Source organism: Oncorhynchus mykiss, chromosome 26 (assembly GCF_057628025.1).
Source record: "Oncorhynchus mykiss isolate SJ-2025 chromosome 26, ASM5762802v1, whole genome shotgun sequence".
In the NCBI taxonomy this organism is placed as follows: Eukaryota; Metazoa; Chordata; class Actinopteri; order Salmoniformes; family Salmonidae; genus Oncorhynchus; species Oncorhynchus mykiss.
In genome coordinates, this window is record NC_143047.1 from 3,338,653 (window position 1) to 3,365,313 (window position 26,661).

The 26,661-nt window shown below is 41.9% G+C and overlaps 1 protein-coding gene and 2 long non-coding RNA genes across 4 annotated transcripts in view; 1 reads left to right on the forward strand and 2 right to left on the reverse strand.

The window, feature by feature from the left end:
- The window catches only part of LOC149971351 (uncharacterized), a 34,394-nt gene extending 31,759 nt beyond the window's left edge, over window positions 1–2,635 (forward strand). Inside the window, exon 4 of the long non-coding RNA XR_016492163.1 lies at window positions 1,506–2,635. This is a non-coding gene — a long non-coding RNA (uncharacterized LOC149971351). The remainder of the gene's footprint in view (window positions 1–1,505) is intronic.
- LOC149971349 (uncharacterized) overlaps window positions 1–26,661 on the reverse strand; it is an 812,381-nt gene that overhangs the window by 506,667 nt on the left and 279,053 nt on the right. The window lies entirely within an intron of this gene.
- The window catches only part of LOC110506257 (MAM domain-containing glycosylphosphatidylinositol anchor protein 1), a 399,885-nt gene that overhangs the window by 213,975 nt on the left and 159,249 nt on the right, over window positions 1–26,661 (reverse strand). The window lies entirely within an intron of this gene.

Consider the following 26,661-nt stretch of genomic DNA (forward strand, 5'->3'; position numbering starts at 1 on the left):
GTGACTTGTTTGACTAGCCTGGTAGAAGAATGACTGCAGCTAAATGTTGCATTTTCCCGTCTCAGTTTGGTTTGACTTGTTTTGCTCTGCAGAGACATTTTGGTGGCTGTGCCATTATTCAAGCAGTGGGTCATAATTGACCTAAGAGGGGGGTATTTATACCTATTTAATGACCACCGCAAAGTGGCCATACAAAAGGATTTAGTAAGGGGTCTACCTCTGGTTACCATAACGCAAATAAGAAGACTAACTATCAAATTAATTCTCTCAGACATCCCATAGTTTGTGATGGGGGACAGAGAAGAGGGCAGGGCAGTGAGTAAAGGTTAAAGGAGGAGCCCCAAGGGGGGGAGAAAATCTATAATGTTGCCCATTTTGCAAATCATGTATATATTTTTCTTTTAAACATTTAGCAATTGAGCCCTAGCCTAAAGGCATTGCAATCATCCATATACATGGCATACAAGGACAATGCAAAAGCCTTGACCGCAGATAACACATCAGATAACAACCTTGAACTGTGGCCATATTAGAACAGCCTCAAAGTTACAGAGATACTGACACCAACTCCTTGTGACTCTGAGGCTGTCAACTGTGACGTTACCATACAGTCAATAAGAAATTAAGACCATCTGAAGAAACACAGGCTGAGTCCCAAATGGAACCCTATTCGCTACATAGTGCCTTGTTGGCCCTGGTCAAAAGTAGTGCACTATTTAGGGAATTGTCTGCTATTTGGGACACAGGCACCTGTATTACATTTGTGTGCCAGGTTCATACAGACTGCACCCCATTCATAGCACAACTTAGTTGAATGGCTTTATGAGCAATTGCACACCGGAAAATATCTTGCTAAAGAACGTAAGCAACCCAACTGGGAAAGTTATGCATTCTTGATATTCGCTAGGATTCCATCCAATTGGCAACAGATTTTTGTGCAAATATTCTCGAATCCGCATAAAGAAAATATGCAGATATTCCCACCAGTGGTAGGTTTCCTCCAAATCAGTGTGTGATGAAATGGTGCACACAAAATTAATTTTTGTTTATATGTAAAAAAAATCAAAAGTTCAATGTGTTTCCATCCATTTCAACTTTTGTTTTAAATCTATCCAAGATGGCGTAGCAGTGAAGAGGTGTTTTGTTCGTCCTCTCGTGTACTTTTATATTCTTCATATTTTTTGTACATATATTTCAATTTTATTTTCAATCTCTTTTCGATTTTTAATTCGATTAAACCTTCCGGTAACCTGCCTCACCCAATGTGATACGGAATCACTATTATTTTTAATTTTAGAACACATTCAAGAACCACCAGAAACTAACCAGCTAATTAGCTACAAGCTATCTAGTCATTGTTAGCCACTGCTAGCGGCTTTTACCTTCTGCACAGCCAGCCCTGTTTTTAGCCTGGATAATACTCGCCAGTCTACCAATACCAGTCTCTCCACAACAAAGCCGGATTCCTGCCGTAATCCCTGGACCACTACTTCTGATCCTCACAGCTAGCTTGCACCCAGTACCAAAGCTATCCCTGGGGCCCACCTCCCGGCCTACTCAGCTGCTCACCCGAACTCCAGTCATACACGGCTAGAGCCCAATACTCCACCGGATCCTTGCTGTAAACTCTGGACCTTGGCACCGGATCACCGCTGCTACCGATTTGCTATAGTGGCTAACGCCACTGCCACGAAGCTAGCACCAGTTAGCCGTGAGCCAGGCACATCTCCAGGCTAGCAAACTAAATTCTACAATACCTCTTTCGCCATCTGGCTTGGATTCTCTATCGGCACGGCGCTCCGCCGCACCACCACGACTGGTCTGCCGACGAACACTCCATCCGCTGTGCCTTCAACCGGCCTCCGTCGGAGCAGACGCTCCTACTAGCCCCGGGCTACTAACTTTAAACGCTGTGTCGCCCGCATGCTAGCGTAGTGCGGCTTCCCTGTTCCATCTACTACTGCCCCCTGGACACTATGATCACTTGGCTACATAGCTGATGCCCGCTGGACTGTCCATTAATCACGGTACTCCATTCTGTTCATGTATGTCTCTCTCAAATATCGATATGCCTTGTATACTGTTGTTCAGTTTAGTTATCATTGTTTTAGTTTACAATGGAGCTCCTAGTTCCACTCCTCATACCTCTGATACCTCCTTTGTCCCACCTCCCACACATGCGATAACCTCACCCATTATAACTAGCATGTCCAGAGATACAACCTCTCTTATCACCAGTGCCTGGGCTTACCTCCGCTGTACCCGCACCCCACCATACCCCTGTCTGCACATTATGCCCTGAATATAATCTACCATGCCCAGAAATCTGCTCCTTTTATTCCTTGTCCCCAACGCTCTAGGCGACCAGTTTTGATAGCCTTTAGCCGCACCCTCATCCTACTCCTCCTCGGTTCCTCGGGTGATGTGGAGGTAAACCCAGGCCCTGCATGTCCCCAGGCACCCTCATTTGTTGACTTCTGTGATCGAAAAAGCCTTGGTTTCATGCATGTCAACATCAGAAGCCTCCTCCCTAAGTTTGTTTTACTCACTGCTTTAACACACTCTGCCAACCCTGATGTCCTTGCCGTGTCTGAATCCTGGCTTAGGAAGGCCACCAAAAATTCTGAGATTTCCATACCCAACTATAACATTTTCCGTCAAGATAGAACTGCCAAAGGGGGAGGAGTTGCAATCTACTGCAGAGATAGCCTGCAAAGTAATATCATACTTTCCAGGTCCATACCCAAACAGTTCGAAATTCTAATTAAAAAAATTAATCTCTCCAGAAATGAGTCTCTCACTGTTGCCGCCTGCTACCGACCCCCCTCAGCTCCCAGCTGTGCCCTGGAGACAATCTGTGAATTGATCACCCCCCATCTAGCTTCAGAGTTTGATCTGTTAGGTCTCCTAAACTGGCTAGATGCTAAGCTAGATGCCCTCAATCTCACACAAATCATCAAGGAACCCACCAGGTACAACCCAAAATCCGTAAACATGGGCACCCTAATAGACATCATCCTGACCAACTTGCCCTCCAAATACACCTCCGCTGTCTTCAATCAGGATCTCAGTGATCACTGCCTCATTGCTTGTATCCGCTACGGGCCCGCGATCAAACGACCACCCCTCATCACTGTCAAACGCTCCCTAAAACACTTCTGCGAGCAGGCCTTTCTAATCGACCTGGCCCGTGTATCCTGGAAGGATATTGACCTCATCCCGTCAGTTGAGGATGCCTGGTCATTCTTTAAAAGTAACTTCCTCACCATCTTAGATAAGCATGCTCCGTTCCAAAAATGCAGAACTAAGAACAGATGTAGCCCTTGGTTCACTCCAGACCTGACTGCCCTCGACCAGCAAAAAAACATCCTGTGGCATCGAATAGCCCCCGCGATATGCAACTGTTCAGGGAAGTCAGGAACCAATACGCGCAGTCAGTCAGGAAAGCAAAGGCCAGCTTTTTCAAGCAGAAATTTGCATCATTTAGCTCTGACTCCAAAAAGTTCAGGGACACTGTAAAGTCCATGGAGAACAAGAGCACCTCCTCCCAGCTGCCCACTGCACTGAGGCTAGGTAACACAGTCACCATCGATAAATCCATGATAATCGACAGCTGGCCATTCTTTCCTCCTGGCTACTCCAACCTCAGCCAACAGCTCCGCCCCCCACGCAGCTACTCGCCCAAGCCTCCCCAGCTTCTCCTTTACCCAAATCCAGATAGCAGATGTTCTGAAAGAGTTGCAAAACCTGGACCCATACAAATCAGCTGGGCTTGACAATCTGGACCCTCTATTTCTGAAACTATCCGCCGCCAATGTCGCAACCCCTATTACCAGCCTGTTCAACCTCTCTTTCGTATCATCTGAGATCCCCAAAGATTGGAAAGCTGCCGCGGTTATCCCCCTCTTCAAAGGGGGATAACCCCGTCTGCGTAGAGGTGGATCAAAGAATCACCAGTAGTGAGAGCGACATCAATGATGTATACAGAGAAGAGAGTCGGCCTGAGAATTGAACCCTGTGGCACCCCCATAGAGACTACCAGAGGTCCGGACAACAGGCCCTCCGATTTGACATACTGAACTCTATCGAAGAAGTAGTTGGTGAACCAAGCGAGATAATCATTTGAGAAACCAAGGCTGTTGAGTCTGCCAATAAGAATGTTGCGATTGACGGAGTCGAAAGCCTTAGCCAGGTCGATGAATACGGCTGCACAATAATGTCTCTTATCGATAGCGGTTATGATATCGTTTAGGACCTTGAGCGTGGCTGAGGTTCACCGGTGACCAGCTCTGAAACCAGATTGCATGGCGGAGAAGGTACGGTGAGATTCGAAATGGTTGGTAATCTGTTTGTTAACTTGGCTTTCAAAGACCTTAGAAAGGCAGGGTAGGATAGATATAGGTCTGTAGCAGTTTGGGTCTAGAGTGTCTCCCCCTTTGAAGAGGGGGATGATCGCGGCAACTTTCCAATCTTTGGGAATCTCAGACGATACAAAAAAGAGGTTGAACAGGCTAGTAATAGGGGTTGCAATAATTTCGGCAGATAATTTTAGAAAGAAGGTCCAGATTGTCTAGCCTGGCTGATTTGTAGGGGTCCAGATTTTGCAGCTCTTTCAGAACATCAGCTACCTGGATTTGGGTGAAGGAGAATTGGGGGAGGTTTGGGCGAGTTGCTGTGGGGAGTGCAGGGCTGTTGACCGGGGTAGGGGTAGCCAGGTGGAATGCCTGGCCAGCCGCAGAAAATTGCTTATTGAAATTCCCAATTTTAGTGGATTTATCGGTAGAGACCGTGTTTCCTAGCCTCAGTGCAGTGGGCAGCTGGGAGGAGGTGCTCTTATTCTCCATGGACTTTACGGTCACAGAACTTTTTTGAGTTTGTGCTACAGGCTGCACATTGCTGTTTTAAAAAGCTAGCCTCAGCTTTCCTAACTGCCAGTGTATATTGGTTCCTTACTTCCCTAAAAAGTTGCATATCACGGGGGCTATTCGATGCTAATGCAGAACGCCACAGGATGTTTTTGTGCTAGTCAAGGGCAGACAGGTGTGGTGTGAACCAAGGTCTATATCTATTCCTAGTTCTACATTTTTTTAATGGAGCATGCTTATTTAAGATGGTGAGGAAGGCACTTTTAAAGAATAACCAGGCATCCTCTACTGATGGGGTGAGGTCAATATCATTCCAGGATACCCCGGGCAGGTCAATTAGAAAGGCAGCAGTGTTTTAGGAAGTGTTTGACCCATTAGGGAGCGCAGACCCATTACGGATGCAGGCAATGAGGCAGTGATTGCTGAGATCTTGGTTGAAAACAGCAGAGGTGTATTTGGAGAGTGAGTTAGTTAGGGTGATATCTATGAGGGTGCTTGAGGGTGCCATGTTTACAGATTTGGGGTTGTACCTGGTAGGTTCAATGATAATTTGTGTGAGATTGAGGGCATCAAGCCTAGATTGTAGGAAGCCCGGGGTGTTAAGTATGTCCCAGTTTAGGTCACCTAGCTGCACGAGCTCAGAAGATAGATGGGGGAAATCAATTCACATATGGTGTCCAGGGCACAGCTGGGGGCAGAGGGTGGTCTATAGCAAGCGGCAAAGGTGAGAGACTTTGAATTAGACTTTTTAGAAGTAGAAGCTCTAATTGTTTTGGCACAGACCTGGATAGCAGGCTATTTCTGCAGTAGATTGCAACACTGCCCCCTTTGGCAGTTCTATCTTGGTGGAAAATGTTATAGTTAGGAATGGAAATTTCAGGGGTTTTGGTGGCTTCCTAAGCCAGGATTCAGACACAGCTAAGACATCCGGGTTGACTTCGATATGATGGTTATTATATCCATATTTGAGCATAAAGGTTTCTACCGCCATTTCCCACGTAAGTGTCCCTTTCCTGCAGTCAAATGACCTAGTGGCCTCATGAGTGGAATGTTTTTAATATATTTCATTATTTCATAATTAATACACTTTTACATGCAGAAAATATGGTGTTTCTATGTCAAACGGTTATGTTATATTTCAGTCTTCTGTGATGTATATAAAGAGTAATATTGGGATATAAACTCAAAATTGAATACATTTCAACTCTATATCTGACATGATACAGGTGTCTTCTTTTTTAAGCCCTTATCCATGTGTGTGAGGTATATAATTTTGTTTAGTTTCAAAGTAGATTTGTTTAAGACAACCAAGAAACACTCTGTGACCCTGATTTAGGCCTTGCGGTAAAAGGTACATTTTGTCTACACAAAAAGATCCCACCATGTCGAACGAACAAATGATGTGTCGGCATTTAAAAAATTACATTAAAACTTCTTGTTTCGATCACAGTTGTCATGATTTTTAAAAATAAAATATGACTTTACTCGCATAACAACTGTGGATGGAAACGTGGTTATTGTCACACTTTAATGTGTGTAGATGGTACAGACATTTCTGAGATTGTTTTGTGCTTCTGGTTCAAGCCTGGTTCCATGAATGTATTGAATTTTTTTTCCTCTCATAGTAGAACACTCGCAGCCATGAGCCTAAGGTAGTGATTTCTAAATGTGTATGCAGTGTCATTTAGCTTAAGCTCTCCAATATTACTCCTATTAGTCCTGACCCGCTAAGTGCCAATATAACTGGGGACCTTACCAAGCTCAAGAAATTAGCTACAACTCAATTGCCTAGAACTTATCGCACTGAACTTATCAGACATCTCTTGGGTGAGTGTGAGAAGACCAACTCTCCCGCCAACTCCCTATAGTTACTCCATACTTTCTTAACTGATTTGTGTTGTGTTCTCTCATACACCCAGAGCCACACAGTACAAAAAGTGCTGTGCTCAGCCTGCAACTGTTAACACAATTTAGTAGCCTTTGGTCTGAGCCCTCTGGACACCATTTTACTTTTTTCCTGTGTTTTATTCGCTCCTCTATTTACTTATTTATCTGGCAGCTCCCTTTGTCTTTCACATGAGCTGGGGTATTTTTCAGAGTGTTATATACGGTATGGCTACTCACAGGTCACGGCCAAACTTTTTCCTTGCTCCGTTCCTTTTGTGTGCCTGTCTCCATCAGTCCCTCTTTCTGTTTTTCAATCTCTCGATGCCAATATGAGGGCATCTCTAGGGCTTGGGACCCTTCCTATACTTTATAACCCTTTCTTCATTATCTAGTCTGCCTCTGCTAGCTTTAAATTAAAATATGAGGTCAGAGGAAGGAAGGAAGAAAGGAGGAGGATGACGAAGTGGAAGGAAAAGTCCAATGGTGACAGTGGGAGAGAGAGAAGAAAGAAAGCAATAGAGAGTGAGATATATAGAGATGGTCAGAGAGAGAGGGAATGAGAGAGAGATAAAGAGAGCGTGAGAGTTAGATATAATCAGAGAAAGGGGGTGAGGGAGAAAGAGAGGGGGGAATATAATGATGAAGAGAGAGAGAGAGAGAAATATATAGAGAAAGTCAGAGAAAGAGGAAGCACAACGACATTAATCTAAGTCTGGAGTTATTGGGGTCTGGGCAGATGAAAAATGTCATGGTCGTAAAATAATATTAGGATTGGTCTGGCCTTATGGCTTTGATGAATATGAATGTTGCCCAGTGGAGGCTTCTTCGGATATGAGACTTGGCTAATGGGAATGGTGGCCATCTTGCCTGCGAGGACAACTGTGAGACGGTAGTTTATGACTACATTCACATCCCAAAGCAATTCGATGCCAATGGTCTACGAGAGAACGCAACCTCTGGCAATTGCTTAATATCGAGGAACTACGCTTTTGCAATGAGTAACCTTGAGTAGAACCTATCTGAAGACATTTCTGAGCTAATGCTTATAGGCTATAGCGCAAAGGGCTATCAGTCTTGTGGAGTTCAGACTTCCAAAGTTCAAACCCAGTCGATCACATTTGCAACACCATTGCTTTGTTACAGTGTGGCGAAATCTGCACGCCTTCACCGTGCACTGCCACTTTAAGAGCGCATGAGCAGTAAGGAAGGAGGAAATAAAGAGAGCTCATTCAGCTCTTTGGGGAGGAGCTCTTTGGTGGCACGACAGTTTGATTGTGTGTGCTGTGCTGCAGAAGTTTTGTTTGTTTTCAGCGTGTGTAGTTTATAGAGTATTTAACTCAATCATCGGTGTAATCGCTCTAGGTCGTGGTTGTTTTCGTTTGGGACCACGCCCGTTATGGATTGCATGGATTAGTAGCAACATTGTTGCGAAGCTTTAACATACAAACCAACAAACCATCGGACAGTCAGACAGTACACCTGCACGCCTGAAGACCACAGCTAAGATCTCTCTTGTTCTCTTTCTCTTTTTCTCTTCCCTCTATCGTTCCAGTGCTTTACCCTGCAACACTCTCTATTTTTCCAATGCACTTCCCAGTGAAGTTCATTAGAGCTGGACTATTATTGCCCTGCCAGAAGTATTTGGACATTTTAGTTAAAAGGGAGGTTGCTTGCAAGTTGTGTATTATTATGTGAACTGTATTGAGGTGTACTAATGACATGTGGCCGAGAAGACTGTGGACATTTTTAAGGCCTTTGTTGTGTCGATGAACACCCCCCACATTCATACCCTCTGCACTCATCCACTAGAAAATAATACAGATTATTGCAAATCCTATGTTGATGACTGGGTTCGTTCTTGTATGAAGTTGCTGTTGAATTGCTCTGCCATTATTAGTATCATTGTATGCGGTATTCTTGTTTGGGTTACCCCTGTGCTGTGATGTGGGTTTTATATAGTATTATTTTTTTCTCTCCACTGGCTATCTGGTAAACAGGCTACACTCTAGGCAGTCTCTTCTGCTGATGTGTGTGGGTCTGGTAGTGGTACTCTCTCTATTCTACTCTTTTCCTTTCGGCATGGTTAATACCTGCCTGGCGCCCGAACAAAATCTTTCTTTACCCCTCTCTAATAAATACCGCTACAACACCTTCAAAAAAGGATGGAGGAAAATTATACTCTAAAAGAGACAACCCAGACAGAGAGTGTTTGCTATGAACAATCAACTTCCTATAACAATGTTTAGGATTTAGCTCATCGAGATACAGTGCCCTGCAAAAGTATTTATCTCTCTTGGCGTTTTTCATATTTTGTTGCATTACAACCTGTAATTTAATAGATTTATATTTTAATTTCATGTAATGGACATACACAAAATAGTCCAAATTGGTGAAGTGAAATGAAAAAACAAACTTTTTTCAAAAAATCTCAAACAATTTAAAACGGAAAAGTAGTGCATGCATATGTATTCTTCCCCCTTGATGTGAAGCCCCAAAAAATATCTGGTGCAACCAATTACCTTCACATAATTAGCTAAATAAAGTATCACATGATCTGTCACATGATCTCAGTATATATACATATGTTCTGAAAGGCCCCAGAGTCTGCAACACCACTAAGCAAGGGGCACCACCAAGCAAGTGGCACCATGAAGACCAAGGAGCTCTCCAAACAGGTCAGGGACAAAGTTGTGGAGAAATACAGATCAGGGTTGAGTGATAAAAAATATCTGAAACTTTGAACATCCCACAGATCACCATTAAATGCATTTTAATGAAATGAAAACAATATGGCACCGAAACAATCCTGCCAAGATAAGGCCGCCCACCAAAACTCAGACGAGGCAAAGAGGGCATTAATCAGAGAGGCAACAAAGAGACCAAAGATAACCCTGAAGGAGCTGAAAAGCTCCACAGCAGTGATTGGAGTATCTGTCCATTGGACCACTTTAAGCCGTACACTCCACAGAGCTGAGCTTTACCGAAGAGTGGCCAGAAAAAATCCATTGCTTAAAGAAAGAAATAAGCAAACACGTTTGGTGTTCGACAAAAGACATGTGTGAGTCTCCCCAAACATATGGAAGAAGGTACTCTGTTCAGATGAGACTAAAAATGAGCTTTTTGGCCATCAAGGAAAACACTACGTCTGGCGCAAACCCAACAGGTCTTTGGTCAGAATTGAACCCAACTGGTCAGAATTGAAGGAATGATGGATTGTGCTAAATACAGGGACATTTGAGGGAAACCTGTTTCAGTCTTCCAGAGATTTGAGACTGGGACAGAGGTTCACCTTCCAGCTGGACAATGACTGCTAAAGCAACACTTGAGTGGTTTAAGTGGAAACATTCAAATATCTTTGAATGACCCAGTCAAAGCCCAGACCTCAATCCAATTGAGAATATGTGGTATGACTTAAGGATTGTTGTACACCAGCGGAAACCATCAGCTTGAAGAAGCTGGAGCAGTTTTGCCTTGAATGGGCAAAAATACCAGTGGCTAGATGTGCCAAGCTTACAGAGGCATACCCCAAGAGACTTGCAGCTGTAATAATGCCAAAGGTGTCTACAAAGTATTGACTTCTGAGGAGTGAATAGTTATGCGTGCAAAAGTTTAGTTTTTTTTGTCTTATTTCTTGTTTGTTTCACAAAGTGGTAGGCATGTTGTGTAAATCAAATGATACAAACCCCCACAAAATCTATTTTAATTCCAGGTTGTAAGGCAACAATATAGGAAAAATGCCAAGGGATGAATACTTTCACAAGCCACTGTATCACCGTCTTATAACGCACTGAATACTCCGATTGGGAACACACCCAGTGGCTATTTAGCATGTAAATCTTGGTCGGGCAAAAAAACAAATGTGTCATCAAAGTCTGGCATTCTCTGGATTTATGGTGCATTCAAACAACTGGGTACTTGGAAAAATATAAGGTTGAATCATGAAGACGTCGTTGATCTTCAGATCGTAGCTCTAGAAAAAGGCCAGATTCACAATAGATGACAGTTCAAAAACGTATTTTCCAAGTCAGAGCTCGTTTATTCCCGACTTCCCAGTTGTCTTGAACTAATTGAAGTCAAGTTTTCGCAGTTCCGAGTTTACAGTTTTGAGCGCGGCACCATTCATGCTTCATTGACAGCATTGCCAATATTGAATGTTTATCATTTTAAACTTGGACCACACTGCCACTCGACTGAATAGCAGGCTAGGGATTGCTTTGCAATTAGCCACTGTCACCGATTCCTTCCAAACCACTCGTTGTTGAATTTGTGATTTCCAACTTGTTGTGTAATGTTTATGTTCAATGGCCGATGAGCACCGATACACTATCTATAATTTCTCTTCATCCTCTTCAAGGATTTGCCAATATGGAGTTGGTTGCCTCTTTGCTGCTATGACTACCCTCATTCTTCTTGGAAGGCTTTCCACTAGATGTTGGAAGATTGCTGCGGGGACTTCCATTCAGCCGCAAGAGCATTAGTGAGGTCAGGCACTGATGTTGGGCGATTAGACCTGGCTCATAGTTGGTGTTCCAATTCATCCTAAAGATGTTCGATGGGGTTGAGGTCAGGGCTCTGTGCAGGCCAGTCAAGTTCTTCCATACCGATCTTGACAAATAATTTCTGTATGGACCTCACTTGTGCACGGGGGCCTTGTCATGCTGAAACAGGAAAGATCCCTCCCCAAACTGTTGCCACAAAGTTGGAAAAAAAGAACCAAATAAAACATTGTATGCTGTAGCATTAAAATGTCCCTTCACTGGAACTAAGGGGCCTAGCCCAAAACCATGAAAAACAGCGCCAGACCATTATTCCTCCTCTACTAAACTTTCCAGTTGGCACTATGCATTGGGCAGGTAATGTTCTCCTGACATCCTCCAAACCCAGATTCGTCCGTCGGACTGCCAGATGTTAAAGTGTGATTCATCACTCCAGAGAACGCGTTTCCACTGCTCCGGAGTCCAATAGCGGCGAGCTTTACACCACTCCAGCCGACACTTGGCATTGTGCATGGTGATCTTAGGTTTGTGTGCAGCTAATCGGCCATGGAAACCAAATTCATCAAGCTCCCGACAAAACAGTTATTGTGCTGATGTTTCTTCCAAAAGTAGTGAGTGTTGCAACCAAGGACAGACGATTTTTACGTGCTAGGTACTTCAGCACATGGTGGTCCCATTCTGTGAGCATGTGTGGCCTACCACTTCGCGGATGAGCCGTTGTTGCTCTTAGACATTTCCACATCACAATAACAGCAACAGCAGTTGACTGGGGCAGCTCTAGCAGGGCAGAGATTTGACGACTGACTTGTTGGAAAGGTGGCATCCTATGGCGGTGCCACTCAAAGTCACTGAGCTCTTCAATAAGGCCATTCTACTGCCAATGTTTGTCCATGGACATTGCATGGCTGTGTGCTTGATTTTATACACCTGTCAGCAACGGGTGTGGCTAAAATAGCTGAATCCACTCATTTGAAAGAACCTTCACATACTTTTGTATATATAGCATATATGATGATTGCAGATTGAAATGTAGCCAGTTTAAATCTGATAAGGCTATTGATTTGAGGATATTGAATCGACCTCAGTCTTCTTAATTACTGCCTTGGTCATTGTAATGCAATTATATCACATTTCAATCGTGTTACACAAACACAATTGAAAAACACAAGGTCATTCTTCACTATTAAAGGTGAATTACCGAACTTACTCGAACATCAACAAAAAAAAATCCCAGATATATTCCTTGAAACCTTGCCCCAAAAAAGTATCTCAATGCAGTCCTTGAGAAGCCAGTAAACATTTTCATCTGTGAGAATTAGGTCTCAAGTATCTACTAAGGTGGCCATCTTGGATTGAATGACATGATTTATACCAGCTAATTCTGGTTTCATAGCTTTTCTTTCTCACTGAAGAAGTGTGAGCAACAGAAGCTGGTGTAAGGTCAAGATCATTTTTGCTTTACGCTGAATTGTGTACCTAACCTTCATGGAGGGGAGAAAGGACATAAATAAACGGGTGATAAAACTCATTTTAGATAAAGCTTGGCCAAGCAATGTGGACAAGCAGATCTTATCAGGGCTCAGTATGAGGACCGGCTTATTTCCCCCACATTTGCTCCCATTTTTACCTCCGTGGTGTCTGTGTGTCTGTCTCTTTCCATCTTTATCATGCCTGGGGGTGTGTGAGTGCAGACTCATTTTGTGGTTTAGCCCTCCCTCCTTCCCAGACATGACAGTCTGAATGCTGCATGGGCAGTGTCCCACTGGGCACACACTGGTGGAAATAACGTTGATTCAACGTCATTTCAATGAATTACGTTGAACCAATATGGAATAGAAGTTGAATTGTGTATTTATTACTGATCCCTATTAATTGCTGCCAAGACAGCAGCTACTTTCCAGGGAGTCCAGCAAAACTAAAGTAGTTATATACAATACATTTCATAACTGATTTCACAACATATTAAGTGTGTGCCCTCAGGCTACTACTTTACTACCACATATCCACACAAAATCCATATGTACGTGTGTGTATAGTACCTACAGTATGTTATTGTGTGTGTGTGTGTGTATGCGTGTGTCTGTGCCCATTTTTGTTTCTCTTCAGTCCCCGCTGTTCCATAAGATGAATTGTTATCATTTTTGTTAAATTTGATTTTACTGCTTGCTTGAGTTACTTGATGTGGAATAGAGTTCCATGTAGTTATGGCTCTATGTGCAATGGATATTCCAACCCTGCCCTGGCCTGCTCTTGCTGATCAAAAACTGTTTTGTTTGCTGCCTAACCAATGGCTTTGCTGTGTTAATTTAATTTAAACCATTTTATTTTGAATTACACTTTACTAACAACGAGGGCTTTGTGTTGCAGCCTAATTCTTCTTATTTAAAAAATAAGATGTAGGCCTACCTGTTTGACAGACGAAATTAGGCTATAGACTGCTATATCCATAGATTTGTCGGTCAATGCCTCCACCCACCATGCACTCTTTTAATAGACTACTTCCGTGTCAGTAAAGGACCGTTAATTTAAAACCAAGACTCAAATTGAGGGGGTATGAGAGGGAATGCCACTTGTTAGTTTAAGATTTTGATTATATAAAGTGATTTATAACAGCACTTTGGTTCATGATGCTTTAAGTTAGAAACAAGCTGTATACTACTCAGGAGACTTGACTCCGATGCAGTCAGGGATATCATTGTTTCGATTCTTTAACATTTAGAGGCTCAATTACAACCTTTTATAGCAGAGGAGACAAAACATCGACTTTGCTTGGGAAGTAATACAATTCTTTCACTTAAGCTATTCACTTTCTGTACAGTAGAAGAAGTTTAAACACAGACCGCTTTTAGGGAAACACTTGTGATCTTCTCTCGTTGGGTTAAGCCACCGAAGAAGAGTAGCCAAGAGTTAAAGCTTACATTATTCTGTTTGGGGTGGAAAGGTAGGCCTAACTTTTGACAGTACCATGCTCAGATTCCTAATGACATCTCAGATTTAATTATTTGTAAACAGGGACAAACAAGACACAGATTTGGCATTGGAGAAATATGATAAAATGAACACACAGGCCTATCTCTCTGTCCATTCTCAGCCTATCATTTCAGTAATTTGTGTGGTATTAAAAAATTATGCTAATATGTCAAAGTATGTCTCGCAGCCCCTTGCACAATCAAAATTCCTGCATTGCCATGTAATGCTTACAGGACAAAGTTTCTAAAACTGCATATCTAATGCTCTGGTCTGTCCAAGAAGTGAGGATAAACAGTAGACATCTCTGCTATTCACTTTGTTTTAATTATTATTTTGGGTATAGGGGAGGGTCACTTTTTATTTCAAGCGTTCAGGGAAGGTTTAGCTAAAATATATTTTGCTGAAAGGAGGGCCATCCATTTTAATTTCAGAGGTCTGATTTTCTCCATGTAACCCTAATTATTAATAGCGTTCACTCCCTTAGAAAACACAAATCCTAACCAAGCAAGGAAGCAATAGCTACACAAGAAGAGCAGAAAGTAGTTAGCTATAAGCAAACTCAAAAAACAATACCAAGACCCAAAACTCACAACATCTAGGGGGACTTGTACTCCTTCCCCATTAACAGACACTTAAGTCAGAGCTGAAACCAGTAGTCTTTGTGTGCTTGAAAAGTTTGTAAATTGCCTAACACGTTCTCCTTCAGGCGAGCTGAAGAGCGAAGAATTTAGGAAATACATTTGAGTCCCGGTGTTATAGCCAGAAACACGGGACTTCCGAGGGTGGACTCTGCATTCATTGGTCAGTTGGCCGTGTTTTTAGTTTATTTCAGGTGAATGTGATTGGTCGTTGATCCCCATAGTATCTAATACCGAGTGGACGACTGAAAAGGAATGCACACTGAGCAAGACACAATGGCTAATTAGGAAGCAGACGACATGACTTTCCCTCACCGTCATGGGCTGTTTTTCACGATCCTCGCGCAGCCCATCAGTGGGGCCAATCAATAGCGATCCATAGCCTCCAGGCGTTGTTGTGTTAAGGCAGGTGCTGGGGGACTGGAGCGGCCTAGAGGGGCTGAAAGAGGGCAATCCATGGAAAGCAATCTCCACAACCCCCTCTCAGTGGGTAAGCAAGCCCATGTTGAGATTTTGGTGTTAGGGTATGGGGTATGGGTTGGGTGCCTGGAAAGGGGGGCATCCCCCAGCGTCTGCCCTAACACCAATCGCCCTGCTTGTCAGCCTGGAGGCTATGGATCGCTATAGATTGCGCGAGGGATGTGAAAAACAGCCCATAACGGGGGTGAAAAGTTGGAGTTGGAGGGCAGTCCACGGAAAGCAATCCAACCACCTCTCACCACCTCCCAATGTAGCCCACATTGAGATATACAAATGTTCTACTCTCCCTGAAGGTGTAGTAGCCATTTAGATTTCCACAGAGAAACCTTTTTATGTTTTTTGTTTGTTTTTACTCTCTGGTCAAAACAAGAATTGTGTGGGGTAGGTGAGTGCTTTTTGCTGTGTGCTTTGGCTGGGATTCACCTCAACAAGGACTTTTCGCTGAAGAGATGACATAGATAAACGGGTCAGGAAATATATATGTCAGTTTTTAGAAAAGCTGCTTTTAGCTTTAAAGTATCTCCTGACCATGAGACAAACACTCTCTGCCAGCGAGAATAAGCAGATCTTGTTCAACAGCGGTCAAGGATATTTATAACATTATTATTAAAAAACAATTTTACTCTTCTTAATATAGAACATTGAGGATTAGTTTATGAATGTGGACCACTATGGCGAATGTAGACCACTACCAACCTATAAATGCACACAAGGGTGAAATACTTGGTTAGATGAGCAACAAATTTGTCAAATACCTTGGTATACTACTGTGGCAAGTTCACACAAGCTTTTGTATATGATGGTAGATGAAATAGGGGGAAAAAATGTTCCTACAGCAACACTACTCCATTCCTTCCACATCTATTCTCATTTGTTGATGGTAAATAGCATACCTCATCAAGTCATCCATTGAATCTTCATTTCAGTCTCTTCATTGAAAACTAATGACTAAATCCATGCATATGCTGTGTGATGGCCTACTTTAAATAGTCAGACGATGTTCGATAATCTCTTACATATTTAATATGCTCCATTTATGAGTCGCCATAAATATTCTAATTTGAGATCATTTTTTGCCTTCCCTTCATTGGGCAATATAAACCTAACTGTTATTACCCTGTGACTGCAGCTCATGGCTGAATCATTGGAGAGTTCTCTACAGGATTGGTGTCCCCCCTCCGAGGGACGGTTGAGCTAACGTGCGCTAATGTGATTAGCATGAGGTTGTAAGTAACAACATTTTACAGGACATAGACATATCTGATATGGGCAGGAAACTTACATTCATGTTAATCTAACTCCACTGTCCAATTTACAGTAGCTATTGCAGTGAAATAATACCATGCTATTGTTTGAGAGCACACAGTTATGAACTTGAAAAGGTATTACTCTTAAGGATCACCTAAAATGACATACCCAAATCTAACTGCCTGTAGCTCAGGACCTGAAGCAAGGATATGCATATTCTTGACACCATTTTCAAGTTTCTGGAAATGTGAAATTCATGTAGGAGAATATAACACATTATATCTGGTAAAAGATAATACAAAAGAAAAAAACATGTTTTTTTTCCCCCCAGCATCTAGCATCTTTGAAGTGCAGGAGAAAGGCCACAATGTATTATTCCAATTTAGGCTCAATTTAGATTTTGTCCACTAGATGGAAGCAGTGTATACGCAAAGTTTTAGTGTGATCCAATGAATCATTGCATTTCTGCTCAAAATGTTGTAGCAAGTCTGCCCCAAAGTGCCTAATTTGTTTATTAAAATATTGATGTTTTATGAATATAGATCCTGCCCAGATCTGGTTTAGTAATGTACCAGCAAACTATATTCCTGTTGCATGGCCTCATTATTCCAAATCCAACTAACTCTGTAATGAAACTGTAATGCTTTCAAATGCATTTATAGATTTCATGAATTCTTTTAGGCTGTAAAACACAACCATAGTGTGTTACTAATGTTATAATAACCATGTTATAACAGCCATTTTATATGCGGTGAAAAGCTATGCAGTAGGCCTATTCAAAGGTGGTTCATGGAAAACTATCCCTCCTACAACTACCCAGTGCACAACAATTGTAACATTACTTCTTATTGAATACATTTCTGGTTGTAGACAGGTTTTTGCTTGAGAAGACATCATATAACCAGATTGTAACTCAGAATGTCTCTGTTCCAACCAGGTAAAGATGTATTTATCAGGTTGCTAAAACGATGTTAAAAAAACGTCCTTACACAACCAATGTACAACCTGACCTGTCCATAAAAGACATAATGATGTCATTACAAGCAGTTTTGCCCACTAGGTAATTATTATTCGCAGAAAGAGCTTTCTAATCTTGAGGGTTACTTAACCCATCGAGTGCAAACAAAGGGAAAAGGTCACTAATTGAGTGTAAGTAATATTTGCCAGACAACGAATATTAGAATGTCCTATTGGGTCATATCAATTTGTTTAAATGGTAAATAGTGTCTGTCATTAGAATTCAGCAATATGGAGATTGCATTAATAGCATGAAGAGAGGCATTAATATGTAAATGTAACCTCTATTATAGCACCGTTTGCCATAATGACACATAAAGTTTCATTCTTAATGAATTCATTAGTAGCTTTTCCCAGTCATTGTTGCTCAGAGTTTGAATTGTAAAATCTATTTGACCACTTCAACATTGTGACGACTCAACCTGATATCATTGAGTGTCAGTACTGTGAAGCTTTTTCTAAAATATATGGTCAAGGGTATTGAAGTATAGATATGCATAAAAGGTATGAATCATTGAAGAATAAGTCAATACATTGCTTTCAACGCAAAAAAGTTGGTGATAAAGATGCAATGGGTAAATTGGTGAACCTTTCATACAGCTATGCAAATTTATCACCAACTTTTTGGCATTGAATGTAATGTCTTGACTTGTGTCAATACTCTTGACACATATCTGTCAATACCTTTGATGTATATGTTTTTATGTTCTTGCGTCAATTATGCGTCATAATTGTGAAAGTTTGCAAAAGTATCACAGCTGATGCTTATCAGTTGATACAACTGCCAGGTCGAACTTGTTCTCAACTAGCCTACCTGGTTAAATAAAGGTGAAATAAAATACGACTATACTTGCCAGATCAGCTAACCCTACTTAAACCGTATCCTTAACTACGGAAATATGGAAATACCTTACAAAACTGACCGTGGATCATTTGCTTCTAACAGTGATTTGCTCATAGATTGAGTTTGAATTATGTATTGGAGCCCTACTTTCAAGGCTTGTTTTTATTGGTGGGAAGATATCACATGACCCACTGAACTATGTTGAAATGTACATGTTTTATGTAGTTATACCATGTTTTTTATTTTACCCCTTTTTCATGGTATCCAATTGTTAGTAGACTATCTTGTCTCATCGCTACAACTCCCGTACGGGCTCGGGAGAGACGAAGATTGAAAGTCATGCGTCCTCCGATACACAACTCAACCACAGCGCGCATCCAACTCGGAAGCCAGCCGTACCAATGTGTCAGAGGAAACACCGTACACCTCGTAACCTTGGTGCGCGATGAGACAAGGATATCCCTACCGGCAAAGCCCTCCCTAACCCAGACGACGCTAGCTCAATTGTGCGTCGCCCCACGGACCTCCTGGTCGCGGCCGGTTACGACAGAGCCTGGGCGCGAACCCAGAGTCTCTGGTGGCACAGCTGGCGCTGCAGTACAGCACCCTTAACCACTGCGCCACCCGGGAGGCCCTATGACATACCATGTTGAACATTTTTAGGATTATACAGAGATGCTAGTGATAGTGAAAATGCAAAGTATGTTCTTAATTATTCATTATTTAATTACCAACCTGATGCAAACATGCCTGCACACACACACACACACACACACACACACACACACACACACACACACACACACACAGGTCAATGAAAGCCACAGACACACACAAGAACTTCACAATGAAATACGCTCACACACACACACACACACACACACAGGCACACATCAACATTACCCACGTAGAAAGTATCCTCTGTTCGACAAAATGGCTGTAGGCCCTGAATTCGGGCACAAATCAAGTACATATTTCAACAAACAAATTGAAAGAATGGGAGTGGTGGCCACCAAGGATGGTCAGGATGTAACACACCATTCTCCCTTCTTCTTGCCTCTGGAAATAACTCCAAGGTCGGCCTGCGTAATATCAGGGGGCTGTGCTAAGTACAGATTAATTAACCTTAATGGGAAACAATGAGCAGATTCTTGATTAGTTTCCTACTCACTGTGGAAGAAATGCTATCTCGGGCTAGCCTAGCAACAATATCATTTTGAGGCCATTCCGTAATTATGGTATTTGATAGCATAGATTTACATTTGTGCTAATGACGAGGACCCTAGCGCCGGTATGCAAGGACAACGACACTACAGGGTAAGTAATGCTATGCAATGACGATGATGCTACAAAGTGAGCAATGTTATGGATTTGATGCTAGGTGCACATTCTTGTTTAAATGGAAAACTCAGATACCTAGTAAAGCTTTCTACATTGTTCATAGGCAAAATATGTAGAAAGCCAAGATATAGCAAAGTACCAACGTTACACAAAGAGAACATCACAGATGAGACTCTTATATGAGCTCAACATCACAGCAACTTTGACAGCCATTTTGAAAAGCAGTGGAGGTGGCTGAAGTGCTATGCAAAGCTACGCTAGCAATGCTACAGATTAACTGATAAACTCCCAAATAGACTTTTATGAGCTCAACATTGTAACAACTTTGTCAGCCATTTTACACAACACAACAACCGCGGAGGAGGCTTAAGTGCTATGTAAAGCTACAGGGACGTTAACGATCCGTCAGGGGAGACTAATGCGGCTTCAACAAGCTGCTCACAGGCGATGCCACTGATTAGGCCCCAAACTCTGCCCCTCTGTTTGAAGAATGGTTCATTAGGCCAAAGAATATACATACCGCACTGCCCTGGTTTTAAAGGCAATCAATGTCTCATTACAATTCCCCCATATGTCTTAAACCAATTTGGTTTGGGATTAGGGAAGGGTTGTTGTAGTCTCACCCCCCCGTTCAATATATTGGTTGCAGGTGCAAACATGCGTGAAGTAGTGAATGAGCATTCAAACATAGTATATCCTCCCACACAGATTGAGAGAACTAGACAGTGCTTCTTCTGACCACTTCTCTTGACCGAAAAATAACGTTGTTTCTATTTCCAGGCTGTCAGACTGTTTAAATAGTCACCACTGCTTTTAGCCGGCCACCACCAGGTATTCGACACTGAACCTTAGAGGCTGCTGCCCTATGTACATAGTCATTGAACACTGGTCACTTTAATAATGTTTACCTACTGTTTACCTCCTTCATATGTATATACCATATTCTAGTCAAGGCTCATCCTATATAACTACTGCTGGTCACACCTTTTTGATTCATATAGTGTCCATAGTGTCTATACAAATATATTTCTATTCCGGACGCTGGCATTGCTCGATTCGAATATTTCTATATTTCTTAATATTTTTTGGGGGAGGGGGATTTGCATATATTATTTTGTAATGTATGGTATTACTGCACTGCTGGAGCTAGGAACATACGCATTTTGCTACACCTGCAAAATATGTGTAAGCGAGCATTAACATCTGACTTGAACTCAACATTTGCAAAGCATCTTTCCCCAAAAACTGTTGAAACCATTATTGAGTGTATCACTGTTAATACGATATTGCAGCATATACAACAGACCAGAAAGAAATGGCTATATCTGTTTGGGGAAAGACATCTTCAAATCAAATATCCTGTCAGATTCAATCACGTTCCCAAACTTCTACATAGAAAATAATAAAAAATGGCCGTCATCTTGGCTCTCATTTCAAACAGTAAGGGCTCAAACAGCTCTATTGAAAAATATCATAGAAACTCACCTTTCTGTTTTTATTTTATTTACAGTGCCTTGCAAAAGTATTCATCCCCTTTGCGTTTTTCCTATTTTGTTGCATTACAACCTGTAATTTAAATTGATTTTTATTCGGATTTCATATAATGGACATACACAAATTAGTCCAAATGTCACGTCCTGACCATAGAAAGCCTGTATCTATGGTAGAGTAGGTCAGGACGTGACTAGTCTAGTTTATTATTTCTATTTGAAGTTCTAGGTTTATTTTTCTATGTTTGTGTATGATTCCCAATTAGAGGTTGCTGGTAATCGTTGTCTCTAATTGGGGATCATACTGAAGTTGCATTTTTTCCACCTATGGGTGATGAGATATTGTTTATGTTTAGTTGCCTGTTCGCACTACATTGTCATCACAGTTCGTTTATTCTTTGTTTTGTTTTGTAATAGCTTAAGATTCACTTTCTTTATTAAACATGTAGAACTCTATACACGCTGCGCCTTGGTCCGATCATCATTATTACGAACAACGTGACACCAAATTGGTGAAGTGAAATGAAAAAAAACGTGTTTAATGAATTAATTTTTTTAATAAAAAGTGGTGCACCCCCTTTGCTATGAAGCCCTTAAATATGATCTGGTGCAACCAATTACCTTCAGAAGTCACATAATTCCCTAAAAGTCCACCTGTGTGCAATCTAAGTGTCACATGATTTGTCACTGGATATTAGCATATGTACAGTTGAAGTCAGAAGTTACACCGTAGCCAAGTAAACTTAACTAAGTTTTTCACAATTCCTGACATTGAAACCTAGTAAAAATGTCCTCTTGGGTCAGTTAGGATCACCACTTTATTTTATTTTAAGAATGTGAAATGTCAGAATAATAGTAGAGAGAATTATTTCTTTCAGCTTTTCTTTCTTTCATCACATTCCCAGTGGGTCAGATGTTTAAATACTTATTGGGTGTATTTGGTAACATTGCCTTTAAATATTTTAACTTGGGTCAAGCTTTCCACAATAAGTTGGGTGAATTTTGGGCCACTTCTCCTGACTTCATGGTTGGGATGGTTTTCTTCGGCTTGCAAGACTCCCCCTTTTCCTTCAAACAAAATCACAGTCATTATGGCCAAGCAGTTCTATTTTTGTTTCATCAGACCAGAGAACATTTCTCCAAAAAAGTATGATCTTTGTCCCCATGTGCAGTTGCAAACCGTAGTCTGGCCTTTTTATGGCGGTTTTGGAGCAGGGGCTTCCTCCTTGCTGAGCGGCCTTTCAGGTTATGTGGATATCGGACAAATTTTACTGTGGCTAATAATTGTGTACCTGTTTCCTCCAGCATCTTCACATGGTCCTTTGCTGTTGTTCTGAGATTGATTTGCACTTTTCGCACTAAAGTACATTCATCTCTAGGAGACAGAACGCGTCTCCTTCCTGAGCGGTATTATGGCTGCTTGGTCCCATGGTGTTTATACTTGCGTACAGATGAATATAGCACCTTCAGGCATTTGGAAATTGCTCCCAAGGATGAACCAGACTTGTGGAGGTCTACAATTATTTTTCTGAGGTCTTGGCTGATTTATTTTGATTTACCCATGAAGTAAAACAGAGGCACTGAGTTTGAATGTAGGCCTTGAAATACATCCACAGGTACACCTTCAATTGACTCAAATGATGTCAATTAGCCTATCAGAATCTTCTAAAGCCATGACATAATTTTCTGGAATTTTCTAAGCTGTTTAAAGGCACAGTCAACTTGGTCAGGGACAAAGTTGTGGAGAAGTACAGATCAAGGTTGGGTTACAAAAGTTCAAACCAACGTTTGAACATCCCACGGAGCACCATCAAATCTATTATAAAAAAAATGGAAAGAATATGACACCACAACAAGCCTGCCAAGATAGGGCCGCCCACCAGAACCCATGGACCAAGCATCGAGGGCATTAATCAGAGAGGCAACAAAGACACCAAAGATAACCCTGAAGGAGCTGAAAAAGCTCTACAGCAGAGATTCGAGTATCTGTCCATAGGACCACTTTAAGCCGTACACTCCACAGAGCTGGGCATTACGGAAGAGTGGCCAGAAAAAGCCATTGCTTCAAGAAAAAAAATAAGCAAACACGTTTGGTGTTCGCCATAAGACATGTGGGAGTCTCCCCAAACATATGGAAGAAGGTACTCTGGTCAGATGAGACTAAAATTGAGCTTTTTGTCCATCAAGGAAAACGCTATGTCTGGCGCAAACCCAACACCTCTCATCACTCCGAGAACACTATCCACACAGTGAAGCATGGTGGTGGCAGCATCATGCTGTGGGGATGTTTTTCATCGGCAGGGACTGGGAAACTGGTCAGAATTGAAGGATGGTGCTAAATACAGGGTAATTCTTGAGGGAAACCTCTTTCAGTCTTCCAGAGTTGAGACTGGGACGGAGGTTCACCTTCCAGCAGGACAATGACCCTAAGCATACTGCTAAAGCAACACCCAACATCCAATTACGGACAGTTGTGATACAGTCTGGAATCGAACCAGGGTCTTTAGTGACACCTCTAGCAGTGCCACTGCACCACTCAGGAGCCCCAAGCGTCAAAGGGACTTTATCAACAGAAAGCAAACCTTATTCATGAGACATATTCGGGAGGTGGGAGGCGAAGGTCGAGTCATGTGTCCTCCGAAACATGACCCGCCAAAACGCGCATCTTAACACCAGCTTGCTTAACCTAGAAGCCAACTGCACCAATGTGACAGAGGAAACACATTCAACTGACTACCGAGGTCAACCTGCAGGTTCCCGGCCCGCCACAAGAGGTCACTAGCGCATGATGAGCCAAAGAAACCCCCCGCCGACCAAACTCTCCCCTAACCCAGACGATGCTGGGACAGCTGTGCACCGCCCTATGGGACTCCCAATCACGGCCGGTTGCAATCCGGCCTGGTATCAAATCCAGGTCTGTAGTGACTCCTCTAGCACTGCAACGCAGTGCCTTAGACCGCAGCGACACTCGGGAGGCGCAGATTTACCTTTTCATACTGTTTATATAATTTGCCTGTGAAACCTAAATCATGTCGGTGACGTGAATGAGATCTGATAGAGATGTATTACTTCCCTCAACAATGCCTTACCAATGAGGTTTTCATTTATTTATTTATGTATTTATTTATTACCTTTATTTAACTAGGCAAGTCCGTTAAGAACAAATTATTATTTACAGTGACGGCCTAGGAACAGTGGGTTAACTTCTTTGTTCAGGGGCAGAGATTTTTACCTTGTCAGCTCGGGGATTCAATCTAGCAACCTTTCGGTTACTGGCCCAACACTCTAACCACTAGGCTACCTGCCACTCTGGTTTCGCCTCATATTTTTTTCCAAAGAAAAGTAATTCAGGTAGAATATACAATCTGAATACAATACCTGATAATATAATATCTGAATATGGTTATATTTGGGCTGAAAAGACAAACATTAATGAAAGTTAATTGTTTGGTTGTATTAAAATGATATCCCGCACAGATCATATGAGAACTTCATGAAATATGCTAGAACTTTCTAGTTTTGGCTAAACCACGTGTATGTTTTGATATAGGTAGCACAAACTGTGTCCGATCCATGTTAACCCATGAATTTAAAATAAAAATACCTGTCCTGGTCCTCTTTGTTGAGGTTGTGTGGTGGAAAATATTAAATCCTGTGTTGGGTGGAGTAAAAATGGCTTCACACTAAACTGTGCCAGCACCAAGGAACCTGACACCTCTATTTATTCTGAATAGGAGCAATGTACTGAAATGTACAGTAAAATAATGTATAGTACAAACGTTTGTATAAAACAAACATGCATGGACGAACACAATAGATGGTGTCACGACTTTCCGTCTTGGGTGAGGGTCATAGGTGCCAGATCAGCTTGCCCAGCCCCCTCTCTCTCCCACCATAGTTTTATGACTTAACAACTGGGTCGTAAATACCTTGGTGTTAGATATCCCTTTGTTACCACAGAGAGAGATTTTGCAGTACTGTAACATCAAAAGATTAGATATTGTAACCATATTTCTAACCTAAATAACGTGGGTAGGGACTTAAAGAACATTCATGTCAAATCAGTTGTTGCTTTAGGATATCGTGAAGGATGGTATAACCAAAAAATGGTAACTCTACAAATGTATATGTCTCAGTTGTCAAGTTTACATTGAAATGTTGTAAAACTTAAATGATTAAATATGAAACTATTTGTGAGAAGATGACATGTGAGTTTAGCCTTCTAAACGAGAATTGTTTTTCATGTAATGTTTTACCAAGTCAGTAACCACGCCCATGTGAGCACAGGCATTGTGGCAACGGGATGGAACCACCCTCCAATGTGAGTGCTTATAAAGGACTCCTAAAGAATGAAAATATTAGACCAGAGAACGTGAGGACCATCCAAATGTTGAAATGGTCGGAATCTCTACAGACCAGTATATGGACGGTAAGCCGGACGGCTGAGAAAAGGTTTACAGCTAAAGACCAGCCAAAGTACAGGGCGACCTTGATATGGCAAGACCCTCTGAATCTCTCTCTCTCGAAGAAGAAGTCTACACTGGAACATTCATTCAGTCTGCAGCTGTTTATGTACTGTTAGCCTAGGAAACTCGACCGAAGACGAGAGACGAACAATTTCCTCTCACCACTATAGGTATCTCTAGGACAGGTATTCCCAAACTGGGCAACGCGTAAACCTATGGGTATGCACAATGCTATCGGAGGTACGCCAAATAAAAATGTGATTCATATTTTCCAACGGAGCTATACATTTGGGTGAGTTTTGTTTCCTCGCCTGAGTAGCCTCGTTTCACTGGCAAAAATAAAATTAAACCATCTAGTGTTCAGCGAAATAACAACACAATGTCAAATACAGGTAGCCTAGTAAAATAATTAACATCCAATCACATTAACCATTACTCTCTTGGTGGAAACATTTACTCTTGCGCAGACATTTAGAAATGAAACATGGAACATTTGAAAAATAAGCCACAGGAGTTTTTTGAATGGGAATGAATATGACTTTTGAGTAGTAAGACATGTATAAAAGCAACAGATACCATTAATAAGAATGGGCTAGAATTGTCTTAAATGGTGAGCTAATGAGTGGCTAGGACAGGCAAGCCCCATACTGTTGTTGAGGACTTAAATCTTCCTGCTGGCACGGATATGGCTGGGACAATGCTGGGGGAAAAGAACGAAAAAACTATGCAGACAATAACTTCATCAAATAACACTGTTTCAAGACACATCAGTGACATGGCAGGAGATGTTTTGAAACAATTACTGCTTCCCATACAAGCCAGTGAATTATATGCGTTACAGCTGGATGAGTCAACAGATGTGGAGAGCCTGGCACAGCTCCTGGTATATGTCCGTTACGTTTATTGGGGGTCAGTTAAG